The sequence below is a fragment of the Nilaparvata lugens genome, chromosome 6 (genome assembly GCF_014356525.2).
Source record: "Nilaparvata lugens isolate BPH chromosome 6, ASM1435652v1, whole genome shotgun sequence".
Taxonomy (NCBI): Eukaryota; Metazoa; Arthropoda; class Insecta; order Hemiptera; family Delphacidae; genus Nilaparvata; species Nilaparvata lugens.
In genome coordinates this window covers 51,118,445-51,137,021 of record NC_052509.1, presented here as the reverse complement: position 1 = coordinate 51,137,021, position 18,577 = coordinate 51,118,445, and the positions used below count along the sequence as shown (strand labels likewise).

Below are 18,577 nucleotides of genomic sequence, written 5' to 3'. Positions count from 1 at the left end.
AAACCGTAGATCCCATCTGTGAAGTCAAATTTTCCCAATTGTAATAAGCGTGGAATTTATTGTGGAACCTTGTTCACTACTATAGCCTACAAATTGAAATTACTACAGAGAACTACAGTGATGTTAAAGAGAAATCGTATATTTTGTTCTCTATTCTACAACTTAAAATTACTTCGGATAACAATTGTAATGTCGATGAGAAAGAGTATATTTTGTGAACATTATTATATTTTATGAATCTGAACATTACATGGAATTATTAAAAAGTTTTGTTTGCAACCATAACGCTATTTAGGAGTAATTGAATGTTATGAACCACAGAATGGTTCTATTTTAATAGAATAAACTCGTGGATGTTATGGTGACCTTGGAATAGGATTGTGGTATTCATATATTATGATAATAAAGATTTATATATATGATGAATATAATGATAAATATGATTGTGTAGATTTGATAATAAAGTTGTGGATTTTATGGTAACCTCAAAACAGGGTTCTGGTATTCACATATCTGATATGAGTAAAATTGAAGATCTGATTTGAGAAAAGATCAAGTAGAGAGAACGATTAAAATTAGGAACAACATAAAGTAGGGGTTTCAAATTAACAACAGAATTGAGAGAAAGATGAACAAAACATGCAAAAAGAATAAAAGGTTGAAATCAGAGACAAGTTCAATGGTTCCAATTTTTTTGAAAGAACTCGAAAGTATTAGTTTCAAGTGGTAATTGAGTAGAATATTACTTATCAATTTATTAATTCAAGTCATCTAAATTCAAAATTTATAGTTTTCATGTTTATTTTGGACTAAAAAATTGTACACGTGAAGTTCTCACCTTATCATGGACTTTGTCACCTATAAATTTGGAAGAAAAATAGCACAAGGACTACCTTATATTTTATTTTCTATAATGTTATTGCATTAAGGCCATTCCACACAGCACGTGGCGTGCGTGGCTGGACGCACGCCACGCTGGCCACGCTAGCCACATGCCAATTCACACCGCCACAACTGTTGCGATGCTATACCGGCCACGTTTCCCGTCAGTATGCAGAAAGATGTCAACTCCGACGGTCCCGTGGTGAGAATCTGGATTTTCTTGTGGCTTACCTTGGTTTGATGACTCGAGCAGCAGCAGTAGTAGTGATACTGAGCTGGTTTTATTGTATTCGGTGACAGCACGGGACCAGTGAGTACATCCAATCAATAAAAAAAGGAACACCTATGGCGAATTCCATCATTTAATAATGCGCGACCTTGAGGCTGACAATGATAGTATGCATTCTATACGATAGTATACGTCTAGTTGATATGCCATATTTTTATCTCTTTTCTGATATCACTTGAAAATGGCATAAATGTCCGAAACTTGTTGTGATAAAATATTTCAAAAAAAGGGTACTGAGTTTTTATTTTCTTTACATTTATATACGTCTAGTATACGTTCTGCGCATGCTCGGACCAAAACGTGGCCGGACACGTCTGAGATCGCTCAGAGAGCGAACGGTAGCCACGCGTGGCTAGTATAGCAAGCGTTGCCCGCGTGGCCGTGGCTGCTATGTGAATTGCTTCATTTGATTAGCTGGGAAGCGATGTTTTGAATAGTAGCTAGCGTGCGTCCAGCCACGCACGCCACGTGCTGTGTGGAATGGCCTTTAGTGTCATTTGAATTGTAAATGAATAAATGAATATAAGTTAGTTTTGACAAAGTAGAGTAAGCTAATTGGAAGCAAGAACAGTAGGCTACAGACCATTTTTGGACTGACACGTTTTGAAATGGAAGATTGGTCTTTAAGAGACAAATCATTGAGTTTGAAACTTAAAAATATCTGAATTTGATTGGTGATGAGAGAGAACGACAAATTTTTATTTTAAAGATTTGATTTTTTCATAAGTATGAAGTATTGCTCTTTTGAGCTGAGAGATATGGACATAATATTATAAAAATATGATTGAAAAAGTGAAGGAGAAATATTACACGATCACTAGTCCATGATCATCAGAGTTAACTTTCAATAAAATGTCACAAGCAATGGAGAATATGTCTCAGGAGATAACATGCAAAGCACAGAGAAAATCACGGTTTGGCAGAGAGGAATCTAAGCACAGGTGAGTCATGTGCATGTGGATTCTCTGACAAGGACAAAGTGCTCCTATGTGATGTTCTTCTCTTTTTGGGTGGAGATGGAATATGAATGGCTTGTTCAACATGACAGGCATATCCTGGAGAGGATTCAGGTAAGTTCGCAGTTCCTATTTTCCTTACTCTGTCATGTTTAACATGTGACAAGGGAATTCTATGCTTGGAAGTTACACGTAAATGTAATTTCCCTGCCTTAATCGAAGAATATTCAGATTTTTGATAGTTTGAATCTCATAGCATAGACAAAGATAGTTATTGTAAGGTAGTTCGTAGTTTAGATAGTTCTATAGTTCTTACTTGGTAGTTCTTCTATAAATAGGCCTAGTCATAAATAGTTCTTCTATGCTCAAAGGTAGGCTATATGGATTTTATGAACACTGCACTCCTTAGAGTGAGGTTCACGTTATAATGGCAGTGGAGAAAGATAAGGGAGCAGCGTTGTCAATTCTCTGCCTTGCCACTGCCTTCTATAGAGGATAGCTGATACCGATATATCTGATATAATATTAACTGTTTATTCTAGTTTAAAGTAATCTATTATATTTTATTCGTCATGAAAATATTTTTTTCCTAGATACCTTGAAAAGTGACCATTTGTGCACTGATTGCAGGCCGCAAAGAATAACTTTTCCGCACTAGTGCGCAAAGTGAGTACTTTGCGTACTCCAGATTTGCAGCATGACAACGCAAAATAGTTAGTACGTTATATGGAGCACCAGTGCAGAAAAATCAAAATTAAGTTGGTAATACTCATAGTGAGGCCCACGTTATAATGAATGGCAGTGGAGAACAGCGTTGCCTTGCCATTATGTGCCTTCATTATAGTCATTTCAATGCATACATAACATAAACCCCCTTCAAGCAGTCACATAAATTTTCAATTGAATTACTAATCATTATAATTCAATTATTATTATTCAATTTTAAATAAATTAAGGTTTTTATTAATAATAGAATTACACAGAAAAAAATTTGATGGATTTCAGGGAATTTTACCCATAATTACACACTTTTCATATTCAATGGTAACTGTAGGAAAAATTTAATGTGAAATACGTGCACAAAGTTCGTTTGCTGCACTCAAGAAACCATTCCACCCTCGCCTATGGCTCGGGTGTAAACGTTTCTTTCGGTGCAGCAAACTGTCACTTTGCGCACTAGTTGCACAAATAACTATTTCAATGTTTAATTAATACATTTTCATAACTGAGATTGGATATTACGTTAATTAATTATATTTCTACATGCTTAAAAAATAATTTGGCAACTTTGCAGAGCTAGAAAAGGATAGCGTTATATACTTTGTTGGATGATAAAGGATACCAACACCGATGTTGATCAAATACTGTCATTATAATGTGGACCACACTATAGCATCTCATTTTCGTGATGGCCCATCATTTGTCAGTGGTCCAGTTTATGGCCTCCACAATAATTCAATCTGTTTGCAAAAGTCTCTTGATAGATAAGATGCACCATCAGTAATCAACTTGAGTAAATATAATTTAGAGACATCAGATAATGCATGGCTGACTATGTACTGATTCAGGTTGACGGATTGCGTGATATAAAATAATTACGTCTCCAGTACATGCTGCTGTTGACTCAAGGTTCTTTTTTACGTGAAAACCGTTTACGATGTTATGGCCTGCGACATGCAACAAGGCAGATCTCCGAATGTGCTTACAGTTCGTTATCAAACTGTGTCCACCGTTCTCACAATGTCAGCCCAAATCCAGATCAGGCTTTGCAAAATGCTATTTAATTCGTATTGAACTCTTGTCACGCCAAAGTGGATTTGAAAGATTCAGATCAGTTTGAAGTTGATCAGTTGCTTCAGGATTCAAGAGAACTCACTATTCAAATTAGGACGAAATATTTTTTTACCTTAGACATGATTTTGTTGGGAACTGTAATTCTGTCCCCAGTATGACTGAAATTGGGATAAAAGGGAGGATTTGTCGTTTTAGACATCAAATTTGAAAATGTGTCATTGATACTTATCTCTGTTCACAGAAGATACAAATAGGACATTTTTTACCTCAGATAGACATTGTTCTATTAGAGACTATAATTCTGTCCCCAGTATGACATAAATTGGGATGAAAGGGAAGACTTATCGCTTTAGCCATCAATCAAATTTGAAAATGTGTCATTGATACTTATCTCTATTCACAATAGATACAAATAGGAAATTATTTTTTATTTCAGATAGACATGATTTTGTTGGAGCCTATAATTCTGTCCCCAATATGACTGAAATTAGGATAGAAGAGGAGATAAACAGTTTTTGCCAATTATTTTGAAAATAAATGTGTCATTAAAATGACATCTCAGTTGACGATAGATACAAATAAATTGAAATTTGTTGACGATAGCAGAGTAAATTCCTATAGATTGTTTATTCCGTGACGATACAAATAGTTGGGAATAGTTTTACACTGGCTAAAGATTGTGCTATTTTCCGCAGTGTATAGACTAATTATAATCCCGAAGAGTTTTTGATACTAGTTCTCTATTTGATCTCCCCCTGTACAGTAGACGCAGAAGATTGACGCCTATTTCAAAATATTTTATTCTACAACAAATTCCAAAATATTTTATTCTACAACAAATTCCAAGATTTTTTATTCTAAAACAAATTTATGATACTTTTGTAATTTGTTCCACTTGAATATGACTCATTCCCAGTAAAAAGTGGTCAACTTCCTTATCTTTCCTCCTATAGGGGAAGAGCCTACAGAGACTGACTTCGCAGGAAATGAATCTTCATTACTGTATATCAATAGATAGTCCTCAAGTGTCATCTTCTTATTATTATGTTATTGATTGTGATAGTTTTTCCGAGTATCATGAATATATCTATATTCTTGATAAAGTTTGTAGGGTGAATATTGATATTGTGGACCTTTTCCATAATAATTGATGCATGCTCCTGTAAAATAATAATTTTTATTGAAATAAAGTGGGATATTAACAAAATCTCGTCTCTTAATTTTTTCTATTCTATATAAATAGATATTCAATTGAATAATAATACAAAGAAATTGTCAACTCAACTCAATTACACAAAAAGTGAAAATTGATATTCCTACAAGCGAATGAACAACTGTAGTCTGGGTCCAAAATTGGGATAGCTAATATTCAAATAAATGGAAGATAGCTTGATAGTTTATATTTGTTTATGAAATCGTGATATATAAATACTGTAGGCCATACAGGAACAGAAATACAGAAAAATTGTTCAAAATGAAGGAAAGAACAATACACGTGCCGTCAAAGTTGAGGAGGATATCTTGAGCAGCAGCAGCCATTTCCATCTCCATTATCGACATCACAGATGTTGCTTCTGTCTGATAATACTGAATAAATTCCCCTCACTTGTTACAAGGAGAAAGCAACTTGAAGCTCACTCCCAACTGCCGTCTTAATCCTGCATAATTTCAATGTAGTTTGAAAACAGTAGCAGTGCAACACCCCAGCACCGAGCACCATCAAAGTATGTTTACGCTGGAAGGGTGCTGCGAAATTACTTTTTAAATTGTTCCGGCAGCGCCTACATTTATCCCTCGAACTCATTCTTCCATTCCTCATCTTTCTCATCAACCTTTCCTTTCCCCCCCACCTTCCTACTGTGCCACCCTCTTTGATTCGCTAAGAAAACAAACGCATTCGTACGCATTCTGATGTGACATTTGCATGTTGGTAACGTATCTCCCTCCTGACTCGAAAAATACACTATTCAAACAATGCCGACCAACTGCTGTTGATGGAATTTTTTATAAGGCTGCAATGGAAATGAGAGTGAATTGTTACATAAATCTACAAAACACGTGGGATGTAATTCCTCAGAGTCAAAGTTGACAGAATTTTAAAACAGTCGTATATAACTACTTCAAAAATAGATTGTAGAGCAAAGATTAAAAAGAGTAAATGTTTTTTTAGGATTTCAAAATAAAAAACAATTTATTTGGTGATAACATGCTAAGATGTAAGGATTTTTTTTTTTAATTAGGCTCGCCACTAACTAATTTTGACTAATTTTTTCGGTACTGATTTTGTGACTAAGGCCCGCCGCAAAGTAGATCCACGCTAATCCACGGAAAGCAACCCACGCCGTGGGATGTTTTGTGAACCATTGCTAGGCTTCTCCAGACATCAGTTTAATACATGCAATGAATAATCCACTTGACAGCCGATTGATTATGAATAATTTTATAGGAATGGCTTACAAAACATCCCACGGCGTGGGTTGCTTTCCGTGGATCTACTTTGCGGCGGGCCTAAGACAGTTTTCTGAGCCTGTTGAGATGTGAGTTCATAAGTGTCTAAAACCTACATTATAGTGCCCATAACGGACAATCTGTTTTGATGAGTAAACCGCTCATCTAATTATGAAAATATTCCATATATTATGAAGCTCCATTGCAGTCTAAAGGGGAATCGTGTATGATGGAGGTATTGAAGCCCTTGATTGTATATTGTACAATTCCATGGGTTAACAATAGCGAAGAAATCACTGTCAGATCTTCTATGAATTTTCCTGGTTTTTTACAAGTACGCAATTTTCATCAGAACTTCTCCAGAACAGACGATGCAAGAATTTGGTATTGACATTGCTTGATGGTTGTAATCAACGAGTCAATTACCACTGACTTTGTGAACAATGAACTAATTAGCCAGTGGCACTAATTAAAGCTTTAACATCAAACTAGTCTGGATTATCACATCGATTATATAGGTTCACCACATCTTTACTACACAATAATAATACCTTCCATTACATTGTCTAGTACTGATGGACATGATAAAATAATTTTAGTGGCTATGTAAACTAGTAGTTCTGTGAACAGTAGACCTCACGCATATTCTCATCCATAAGTACATGATGTCACTTGTTACTTTCCTTGCCCTATTACCGTAGGTAAGGAAAGTATTGCTTTACGAAAAAAATTAAGGTACCCCAATTTCTAAATTTCTATACGTTTCAAGGTCCCCCGAGTCCAAAAAAGTGGTTTTTGGGTATTGGTCTGTATGTATGTATGTATGTATGTATGTATGTGTGTATGTGTGTGTGTGTGTGTGTGTGTGTGTGTGTGTGTGTGTGTGTGTGTGTGTATGAGTGTATGTGCGTCTGTGTACACGATATATCATCACCCAATTAACGAAATGACTTGAAATATGGAAACGTAAGGCCCTTACAATATAAGGATCCGACAAGAACAATTTCGATCAAATGCGATTCAAGATGGCGGCTAAAATGGCGAAAATGTTGTCAAAAACAGGGCTTTTCGCGATTTTCACGAAAATGGCTCCAACGATTTTGATTAAAGTTAAACCTGAAATAGTCATCGATAATCTCTATCAACTGCCACAAGTCCCATCTATGTAAATCTGTAAAAATTTCTGGAGCTCCGCCCCATCTATGCAAAGTTTGATTTTAGATTCTCAATTATCAGGCTTCAGATACAATTTAAACAAAAAATTTAGAGTGGAATGGATTGAGCATGAGAATATCTACAATTAATGTTCAGTAACATTTTCACTTAAAATTGAAAAAAAGCTCGAAATTCGAGAAAATGTGATTATCCAATTGCAAACTGTTGATTCTATTAAATGATTCACTATGAAGAGTGTGCTATCTCTCTGCTACCTCGTGTGTCTTCAGCGTTATTACCCTGTCACCAGCTGGCTCAAATCTTTGAGTAGTAGACTTGAGATGCGCGTGTACACTAGCGTCAGGTGATCAATTCTCATAACGGCAAGGAAAGTTGTGTAGGTGCGCCACACCAGATTTTTTTAAATTTTAACAAACTCAGTTCCCGTTTGAATATGTATTCCATATGATATAATTCCTTATATTAGATTGAACATAACTTATAATACACAACATGATGAAGATGAGTGTTTGTCAACTTCCGTTCAATCTAAATGAATCTATAAGGATTAAGTTATTAACATTTTGTTAATATAACTTTGATGTAATCCCAGCTTAAAGATGCATACCTCTTTAAGGTCTTTGATTGTAACTATAGACCTTATACAAATACAGTAATAGACTGGATTCTCCACACATCTGTGTAATCACTTGTCAGCTGATTTATGATGAATAATTCTATAGTCTGATGTTTACTCTAATATTGGCGTATGAAGGAGGCTCCTTTTTCCTTTTATATTATCCTTGAGATGCAAAATTTCCAAAAACCTTGTATATGCGTTGACGCGCAATCTAAAAAGGAACATACCTGTTAAATTTCATGAAAATCTATTACCGCGTTTCGCCGTAAAAGAGCAACATATAAACATTAAGATAAATTCCAAACCGTCAACTTGAATCTTAGACCTCACTTCGCTCGGTCAACAATGAATTCATTAGCTTTTTCCAGAGGAACCGATTAAAGTTTGAACATCAAACTAGTCTGAAGTATCACATCAGTTATAGATTCACGGATTCACCACATCTTTACTGCACAAATAATACCTTCCAGTACTGATTGACATGATAAACAATTTTTGTGATTCGAATAATGAATTTGAATAAGGACACATTGTTTAGTGAAGCACTCAACCTTCAACTGTATGAGAGACAGGCATGGAATTTGTAGACTAAACAATGGGAAAGCTTTTCAAGGGAAATTCGGTTAGATTAGACAGAACACAGCTCGTTTCCGTTGTGAAACAAATTTAGCGGACCGCGAACAAAAGAATCTACCAATAACATACAGGACAATTAGGATGTGCATAGTCATGACATAAGGACTATCGCAATAAAAACGGAAACAATTTTCGAAAAAAAATACTCGCAATTGAAAAAATCCTTCATGGATTAGAGGATAATAGAGAATGGATAAGAGGAGAGAAAATATATTGAGAAAAGGAGAATTTTCGGTATTATTGTAGTCTATCCTATTCCTATCCAGATCTTGCACTGATTGAGTCTATTTGAGTTAAATTTTAAAGGACTAATCATTCATTTATTTGTCGAACTTTATTGAAATTATTCTTATGGTGAAACACTTGACAAAATGTCAATCTCGATTGCCGTATGCCGTTTCAATCATTTTCCATTTCCATACAAAAATATTATATAAGAATATTATGCGTTTCTGAACTCATTTGCAAAAATAAAGATTAGGATTATTGTTTGTGTCCTGCGAACTATTTCTTGATTATATATTTTCTTTAAATAGACGACCTCCATTAATCCTTCTGAACAAACTAAACATACTTTCAAAGCTTCATAAAGAAAGCCAGACGTTTATTTTGTACTGAATGACGCAAAGAAGCAAAAAGTTAATTTTAAAATCCACCTATCTTTTTATAACTGAAGAAGCTTTGAAGACATCCGTTTATTTTGGACAGCTGGTAGAAAGTTATAAGATAGTGATGCCACCACAGATTTCTTATAATCCTTTAATCCCAAGGGAATTATTATCACGGATTTGATACTGAGATTTTTTACGAATTATAATAATCACATTAACGCTTTGAAAGATGACAGTATGAATTATGAAATACAAAGATCTTATTCATAAATGCACGAATCCTAAAGAAGCCATAAGGGAATACTCTGTTGTGTTACATACGACAATTTGTCGTACGTCACTCAATTTAATAGTCAAAATAGGAACTATTTAAAACCACAAATCATATCGAACTGACTTATTCTATATTGATGAATATATAGATTTTTCACAGCACAAAGAACCAAAATATAATAAGATAAAAATAATATTAATAAATAGAAACCGTGAATAGGTCTATATCGATATAGATGAATAAATTTTCCGGACGAAAAGGCAAGTTGCGTTACGTTTTAGCATAGATAAAAAATACCTACAGCTAAATTTTTCGTCTATAGTTTTCTTTCTTTCTTTCTAATACCTACAACTAAATTATTCGTCTATGGTTTTCTTTCTTTCTTTCTTTCTCTCTTATTCGTCATACGGAATTGCAACAAGGAAGCAGCGCTTCTGCAGTATATGACACGTCAATGTTTGTTATCTACCACTACTAATATACCCCATATAATACAGAAATACAAGAGACAATATAACACAACAAATTGCACATAACATACATGAAGCAAAAACGCATCACTCAAAGATGTGATGAAAAGTGTTCTTTTGAACTCCTTCAAGCCCTCAATTTCTATAATGCAAGTTGGGAGTCTTCACAAAGTAGAAAGGATACTCATTTCCTTCTCTGTGATTTTGGATGGTGATGAAACCGAGAATGGCCAAAACTTAATCAGTAGCCAAGCTAAGTCTGCGGTATATAGATTGATGGGTAGTTTGACATTAGTTGAAGTTGTGGATTGTAAATGTGGCGAGATGGAAATGACTCAAATAGATTGCTATTGCGATAACAATGTTGTTCTATGAAGCTGAAAGTTGATTATTTTATATCTAACAACGATGATGTTGAAAATATTGTATGATGGCTTGAAAAAAGTGTATGGCTCTGAGAATAAAGAAATAGAATATTGTAAGATGGTCAATAGAAATTCTCTGGAAATATTTTTGTCTTGGAGAAATGAATTGAATCAGTGGTTCCAAGAGGAGAGGAGCGAGGACACAAATTGTTTTTTTTTCAATTATTCGGCGGGAGGGAGGGTTCAAAACAGCTGTGTTTTGCGAGGGTACCTTATTTGTGGGGTGTCTATAGTGAGGTCCACGTTGTAATGACTGTGATTTATTAGCAATTGTATTGCTATCCTTCTCTTTCTCGTTTTGCTCTGTTGTCAGATCGTCTTTTAACAATGTAGAATTGATAATTGATTAACAAAATACTTCATATTAATTATGAAAATTCATTACGAAATTATTGAAAAATATAATTTCTTGCTTCATAAAATATAATTGATTATTTTAAATGAGAACTAACCGTTAATATTACATCAATAAACCTGTATCAGCTACCGTCTATAGAAGGCATTGACAAGACAGAAGATCCGCAACGTTTTTCTCCTATCCCCCTCCACTGTCATTACACGTGGACCTCACTATAGTACTAAATTTGTGATATTTAAGGGGGTTGCGCCATTGGCGTTGGTGGGAGGAGGAAAATCACTGAATTAATAAAAAATATATTAAGTTAAAGGAAATATTTAGTTCGAAGATCCATTTAATTCCAAGATCAATAAAAAAACAGCATAGAGCGAATTTAAAACTTGCTTGCATTGATTTACAAATAATCTACGAAATTAGCGAAATAGCAGGCTAATATCTGAATAACTGAAATATTAAAATTATAATTAACTAGTAGTTCTGTGAACAGTAGACCTCACGCAGTTTTCTCATCCACAAGTATCTGGTGTCACCTGTTCACCGGCTTCTCCAGACATCTGTGTAATGCATGCAATGGATAATCGACTTGTTAGCTGATTGATTATGAATAATTCTAAAGTCTGATTAATCCTATCTTAAGAGTTGATAGTGATATCGGAGTATAGAGGAAATTCCTATTATAATCCTAATTCAGATATTGGATATTTTTCTAATTTTGTAGATTACTTGTGAATCTGTACAAGCAAGTTTTAAATTCGCTCTATGCTGTTTTTTTTTTTAACATAAAAATAATCATGAAACACAACTATCTTTAAATTGATCTATAGCCTACCTACTACTTCTTCTGGTTAAGTATATCAAAATTAGAGAAGTGAGACGCGTTATAAATTAATTCCCAACAGAAAACAAACAAATAGAACAAATCACTTGATGCATTCCAATCAATAGCAAGCTGCCGGCTGAAAAGCAACATCGTGCGTGTCAAACACAAACATAACCTAACTCATCGAATCGATTAGTCAGTGTTACATAACAAACAAGCATGTAATTATTATCATGATTATGAGAGTGAATATCATTCTTGCAAATAAATATGATATTTCTTTTAAAAGATAAGTCGGAGTTTACATTTTTGTATTGCAATACTTCCAAGTTTTTCATGTCATGTTTTCAAAAACATAACCTTCCAAAAATTCAATGCGAAGTAGTATTACAATCGTTGTTTTATTATTGACGTTTATGTCACACTTTGAATCTTTCAAATAACATAACAATTACAAAGTTATACTTGATTTTCAATGACATTATTCCAATAAGTGGGTGATTGTGTATGAATCAACACTGACCTTATGCGGTTTTAATCCTTTGTAAGTGACCATCACACTGAGACAACAGGCGACATCTGACACTCTCAAGCACTCACATGTTACGAATTTGACGTTGACACTCAATGCAATCAGAAACAATGCAGAATTTAAATTCGGCAACACGAAATTGTAACGCGGAATGTCAAAATAATGAACGCCCAAACACGAGAGTCAAATGTTGAGTAGGAACTGAAACAGGAGCATCATCGACATTGCGTCTAGACATCGGGCTCGCCACATGCAGGCCGAGTTTACACGAGTATGCACGAAGCTGGCCGAAAGACGTTCAGGTTCGAAGGTCGTCCGCGAGAAAGCAGGCAATGCAAGTTCAAAGCCTTCAAAAACAGTGCCGCGTTCATCAGGTCATTGTGATGACAGTGGGGTCATTTCATTTCAGGTGACTTCATTTGACTTGATATTATCATAGAGAATTGATAGCATAAGAGGATAGTTATTTCAATTCTATTTGAATTGAAGTAGAATTGTATAGACCTACAGGGAATTAGAGAAATTTTATAAAATAGTTCAAAAATTAAAATGAAAAGGTCCTGAAAATGACCATGGTATAGGTATATGATCATTATGCTATATTTTCTCTATGATTTATTATTGAATACTTTGAATTTTTTCTGTAGCCTACATTTCTGAAATTTTTCAATAATTTGTAATAATTGATTGTCATTGGCTGAGGCTGAGTGCTTTAGCTATAACAGAGCAAAAAATGTTAAATAGATTCATGATTTTAAATAAAATACAGTAAATTTTTTAATTGGAGAAATGGAATTAAATACAAAAATAGTAAATTATTAGAATGTCAATTCTATTTGAATTGAAGTAGAATTGTATTATAGGCCTACAGGGAATTAGAGAAATTTTATAAAATTGTTCAAAAATTAAAATGAAAAGGTCCTACATAATAATTCCCGCCGAAGACTAATAGTTTTACTATATTATAGGCTACCGGAAATCAACTAACAGATAAGTAGAGTTTACATTAGTCATGTTCCCTTGAATAATTCAAGAAAACTTGAAACTACAATAGCTTGAATCCACTATACTAATTAAAACCCTTCTTCAAGTTTTGTTGATTTAAATCTTGAATCTTCAAGATTTCTTGTATCAAGTAGATGTTGAACATGTGGGTACAATCTAATCTACAAATGGGAAAATGAGATGAAAAAATTGAGAGAAGTCCTCAACTGCACTTTTACATCCCCCTCCCACCATCAACAAGCGCAAACCGCAATGATACTCTCCCCCTCTCTTCGCACCTAGTGCAGCGTACATAGCTAGAAATACGTCTTCGGAGACGTAACCGTCCCATCTCCCAATGTTAAATCTACGCTAACATTAAAGATAGATCGGCTACGTCTTCCGAAGACGTATTCCCAATAAAACACGCTAGACGTCTTCCCCAATAAATTAGGGACCATCCCAAACAAAATATGTTAAACACTACCTTTTTATTGGGAAGTTCAAAACAGCTACGTTATAATTATAATAAATAGTAAGCGAATAACGTGTTAGTTCTTTCCGGTCTTGCAAATAGGCCTATACGGCATACGGTTGTATCATCCCAATGCCGACATTATCCCGTTGTCTAGCTATGTAGACCTAGCAGCCGTTTAAAAGATTTATAGCCAGTAAACAGTAAGTGCTGTTACGGTAAAGTTTGTACAAAATATCCTACAAGCACTGTCTAAATGTGCGGTGCAGTGCAATGTATGCGAAACTTTCACTAAGTGATATTGAGCAAAGTGTATGATCATCTATCACGAGGACTTGAGGAAATTCATAGTGGTACTGGTACCAGCATTTTCTTCCGAAAATCTCATTTAACTTATATTATAGTTTCACAGATTCTATCTGAAAAAGGATTAGACCTATATTCTCATGAATGAAGTTCGTTGAATCATGATTCAACCAATCCAGGAAATTTTTTGAATTTTGAAAGATTATTATCAATTCATTATGTTCATATTTTTCCAAGCTAGACTGAAATTATGGTCTTGATTATAGTTCACTTCAATCAAAATCAATCCACTGTTAGTTATCATCGATAAATAATCTTTTTAACCAGAGTATTTTGAAAATTATTTTCATACAGGCTACTTCAGAGAACTTGTAACTTTTAAACTTGTAGACCTAAATCCTCAATAGAGATTGAGAGCTGGTGTTCACTAAAATCCTGTAGTGTGATTCTGAAAAGAGACTCTCTAAATACGCTTTGTTCATTCAACAGAGAAACTCGTTCCTGCCAAACATATAGGATAAATAGCCAGGAGTGAGGTTCAGCTTGAGTTGACCTACAGTATTGTAGTCAGCGATGTCGAAAAAATCGGCTTTTCTATTACAACTTCTAGATAAAAGCAAAGGACGAGCGATGGTTGTTGGAGTGAAACAAGGTTTTTGCCTCCTATATAGATTTATCAGTAGAAAACTCTGAGTAAAGCCCCTTATCTATTTGCAGCTCTCATCGTTGACTGGGATAACATTTCAAAGTAAATAAGTAGGATAGGAAACTTGCCTCTTCCCACAAAACTTTGATATATAGCATGTTAGATGTAGGAGGGACACTTTTTCAACAAACGAAAAACTATAGGTCTCAAGAGAGAAATAGCATTCTAATTTATGACTTGCATACGGTACTGTATTTGAAGTTTTTCTCTCATTTTGGAGCGACCCCCATACCGTAATCATGGCATGGTTGTGTGTTAAAGCTCTCGCCTCAGACTGGATGTTGATTTGAAACTCTCCACATATCAATAACTTTGTTTCAGACAGGAGCCGATTCACAGTGTCCCAATATAGTTTGCAATATTGCTTTCCGTAATAAGCTCACTATATTAGTTTGTTTAGCCCTCTGTGAAACAGCATCTATGAAATGAAACTATCCATCCAGGAAACTATACACAATATTGAGTTCACTGTTATACAATATTATTGAAAAATGGAGAATTAAGAAGAATCATAATTTCGCATGAGTGAATATTACTGTGCATCTCTGTTATTCAAGCAATTTCCAAGGTAGAAATCACAGTGATAATATTATTATTCTTGCGTTTACTTTCCTCCTGAACTTTGGAGGTTGCAGGTAATGCAAAATGAAATGTGATCCTGAAGAGTAAAATCTTTTTTTCTCAGTTTTCTCCAGCAGCTTTCGGGTAGAAATAATAGAAACTGTGTTGAGGGAGAACACTTCTGCCCTTATTACAATTTTTCCTATAATTCTTGAACATGTTCTTTGATATGCGTGAATGTAAATGTTTTTCCTCTCATACTCCAGCAGTGTCAGTGTATATTTATGAATAAGGCAACATAGAAAGTACTCAAAATAATGAGATCAAAGATAAGAAAGCAACATTCTGTAGAATAACATAATGGAACAAGCCAAGCCCGAGACATTATTTTGTACAAACTAGTGCTATCTTAACTACTACCTAATTATTGTTTTATGGGAGCCAAAACATCATCATTGGTTCATAATAGTTACCAAGACTCACCACTATATGGAAATTCATATGATATTGCATTATAAATGATAATCTTACAGCAGATTACTCATTTTATTATATTTTCTCAGTGTCGTTTGCGCTCATCATTGTTGTTCTAAAATACTCATCACACAGTGAAGTGAATTGTGAATTAGTATTTGATCTCTTGAAAGACGTCCACTCGTTGGCTCACATCCTACCTTCTAAGTGATTCTTCAGAACAATTTTCAGCTTTGCACACGAAGCGCGAACGCTTGCTTTGCCATTCAGCATAAGGTCTGCGGCTGAATGAGGAAACGGAAGCAGCTTTTGCGAGGCACTCAGACTTGCAGACCACAATGAGGAGTCTCTCCTCTGCCTCAGACGAACAGTAAACGGGGCCCGAATACATCTCTGAGGTTTCTGCCGTCTTTATGCAAGCCGTAGCTTGGCCTTCGGGAGTATAGCACATCACTGCATTATGCATGTATTTCCATCTATATTACTCGGTTGGAAAGCTGCCTAAGCTTCGCCATCATTTCTTGGTTACTGGGCTCGCCCGGTCTCCGCATGGTCATCCATATTTTACAACAGAAAAGGACTTGGCAGCGGAGAAATTCTGACGCAAGTGGAAATGTCTTCACGCAACTGAAGTATTCACTTGATAGGTCTTCGCTCGCTTTTCTTGTCACTGAAAACTCAGAACTGTCACCGTTTCAATTTTCCATCACTGTAACCACGGAGTAGAGAAACGTAGGTTCTACAATACGAGGACAGGGGCTTGAGCCCGAAAGCCCCCCCCCCCCCCGTAGATCCGCCACTGCAATGAACTGAGTTCAATCTTTTGTTTTCTAACCTAAAATATGTAGCATTACAATACATATAACAGGTCACTAAGCAATTATTATTGTTTTTTCAAAGAATCCAGTAATACAATGAAAAGGATTTAATAACAGCCAATAACAGTTATAATCTGGTGTGCGTGAATCTATCTTTCCTAAAATCTATCTTTTCCTGTATGCGGATGTGACCTCTCTCTTAAGGTCATTTGCATACTGTAATGACTTATTTCTGCATGGTGTATATGTATTATAGTCTTTGTAACTTGTGAATTCATATATTATCTTGAGTTGCTGTCCACTTTTATTTCATTGTAGCTCTAGTAGAGTAGTCTTTTTTATGTATTTTTCGTTTGCACTGTAGCTCTAGTAGAGTAAGCCATTAGCTGTATTGTTTTTTTTTGTTTCTTTGTTTTGTTCTTTTTTCTCATTGTATTTCTATAGTGGAGCAGAATGATAATACTGCATACTTAGTTTTCTATTACTCTTAATTTTCACTTGTTTTGTATTTTTTCACGCAGAAATAAAGTCAAATTTATTATTATTATCAAAAGCCATCAATATAATATTCACTTTACTCAAGCTCTAATGTTCTGTTATAATAATTGCTAAATTGATAAATAGCTGTAATAATAATTGATCAATAATTATTCAAGTAACCCTATTAAAATACTTCATTAGCTGAATTTAATACTACATATCACAGAATTATTTTCAAATATTCACTCTGACTCTGGATATCTTGTAAAATTCTTGCTACCGGTACTAGAAAAATTGTCCCATGATTTATTGATGTTACAATCCCCATTACTGTATTTGATTTTATCGTATAAGTGAATCATTCTTATATTGTGTGAGTTTCAATGAAGCTCACATATACACAACTAAGCGCCATGAATAACAATAATAATAATTATTCTCACCTGTATTGTTGATAATGTTGGGTAGGGTGTGTAGGAGTAGTCAACTACTATTTTCATGCAATATTTGCATTATAGCTTACGTGACATTCAAATATTTCTCAAAATTATTTATTGAAGAATTGGTGAAAGCCTGTTGACATAAGTTTGTGATTCCTTAATAATTTCACGTCTTTAAGTTATGAAGGAATGCTCGTAACGAGAAATATCAACAGATGGTACCTCTGCTTGATATAGATCAAATAATTTTCTATGACTGCTCTCATTCTAGATTTCAATTCTTGTTGAAATTTCTACTGCAACATTTGGCTCTGTGAGAAATTAAATCTCATCCCCTACAATTATTTTCTAAGAACATCGTATTTCATTAGCACATTGAACATCTGCCGGGTGGAATCTGGAATGTGGAATGGAATACTGCAGGCTGCAGCAGCAACTGTAGCCCGTAAACTCGCAGAGACGAATTGCTATTTGTGAAATAATCGCCACTCAACGACGCCATTCTCAGCCAATAAACGTTTTAATTAGGCTCCAACAAGTACAGTATTCTTTGCTGAGATATTCCAATGGAATCGATCAACAAATAATTAGATTTTGTGAAAAATTGTAGAAACATTTGAGTTGCCAAGTACTGTGTAAGCTTTTGGTAACGAAATATATCTCTCAACTAAAGCCTACTAGAAGAGTGACTGCGCGAGCTGCATTTGAAACTGAGTTTTCTCAGATTCAAAGAGGAAAGGAAATATCCGCATTGCACATCTGATTCTCGAACAGAAACTGCTGAGAGGATGATCTAAGAGTAATGTCTTGGATAATATTATCAAGACAATCTAAGAGTAAGAATTTGAACAATATTATCACTTAATATAATTAGGATTTGGATAATATTATCACTTAATATTTATTAGGATTTGGGTAATATTATCACTTAATATATTAGGATTTGGATAATATTATCACTTACTGGTAGACTATTTGAAAGAATCAGCAAGAAGAAGTTAGAGAGAATGAGAAAAAGGTGCGGGTCACCTGCGTTTAAGTGC

The 18,577-nt window shown here is 34.7% G+C and overlaps 1 protein-coding gene across 1 annotated transcript in view; it reads right to left on the bottom strand.

Annotated features, from left to right (window-relative positions):
* The window catches only part of LOC111048409 (alpha-1,3-mannosyl-glycoprotein 4-beta-N-acetylglucosaminyltransferase B), a 248,108-nt gene extending 235,594 nt beyond the window's left edge, over positions 1–12,514 (bottom strand). Inside the window, exon 1 of the mRNA XM_039431140.1 lies at positions 12,282–12,514. The gene's annotated coding sequence lies outside the window, so the exon portion shown is untranslated. The remainder of the gene's footprint in view (positions 1–12,281) is intronic.
* Positions 12,515–18,577: the final 6,063 nt, after the last annotated feature.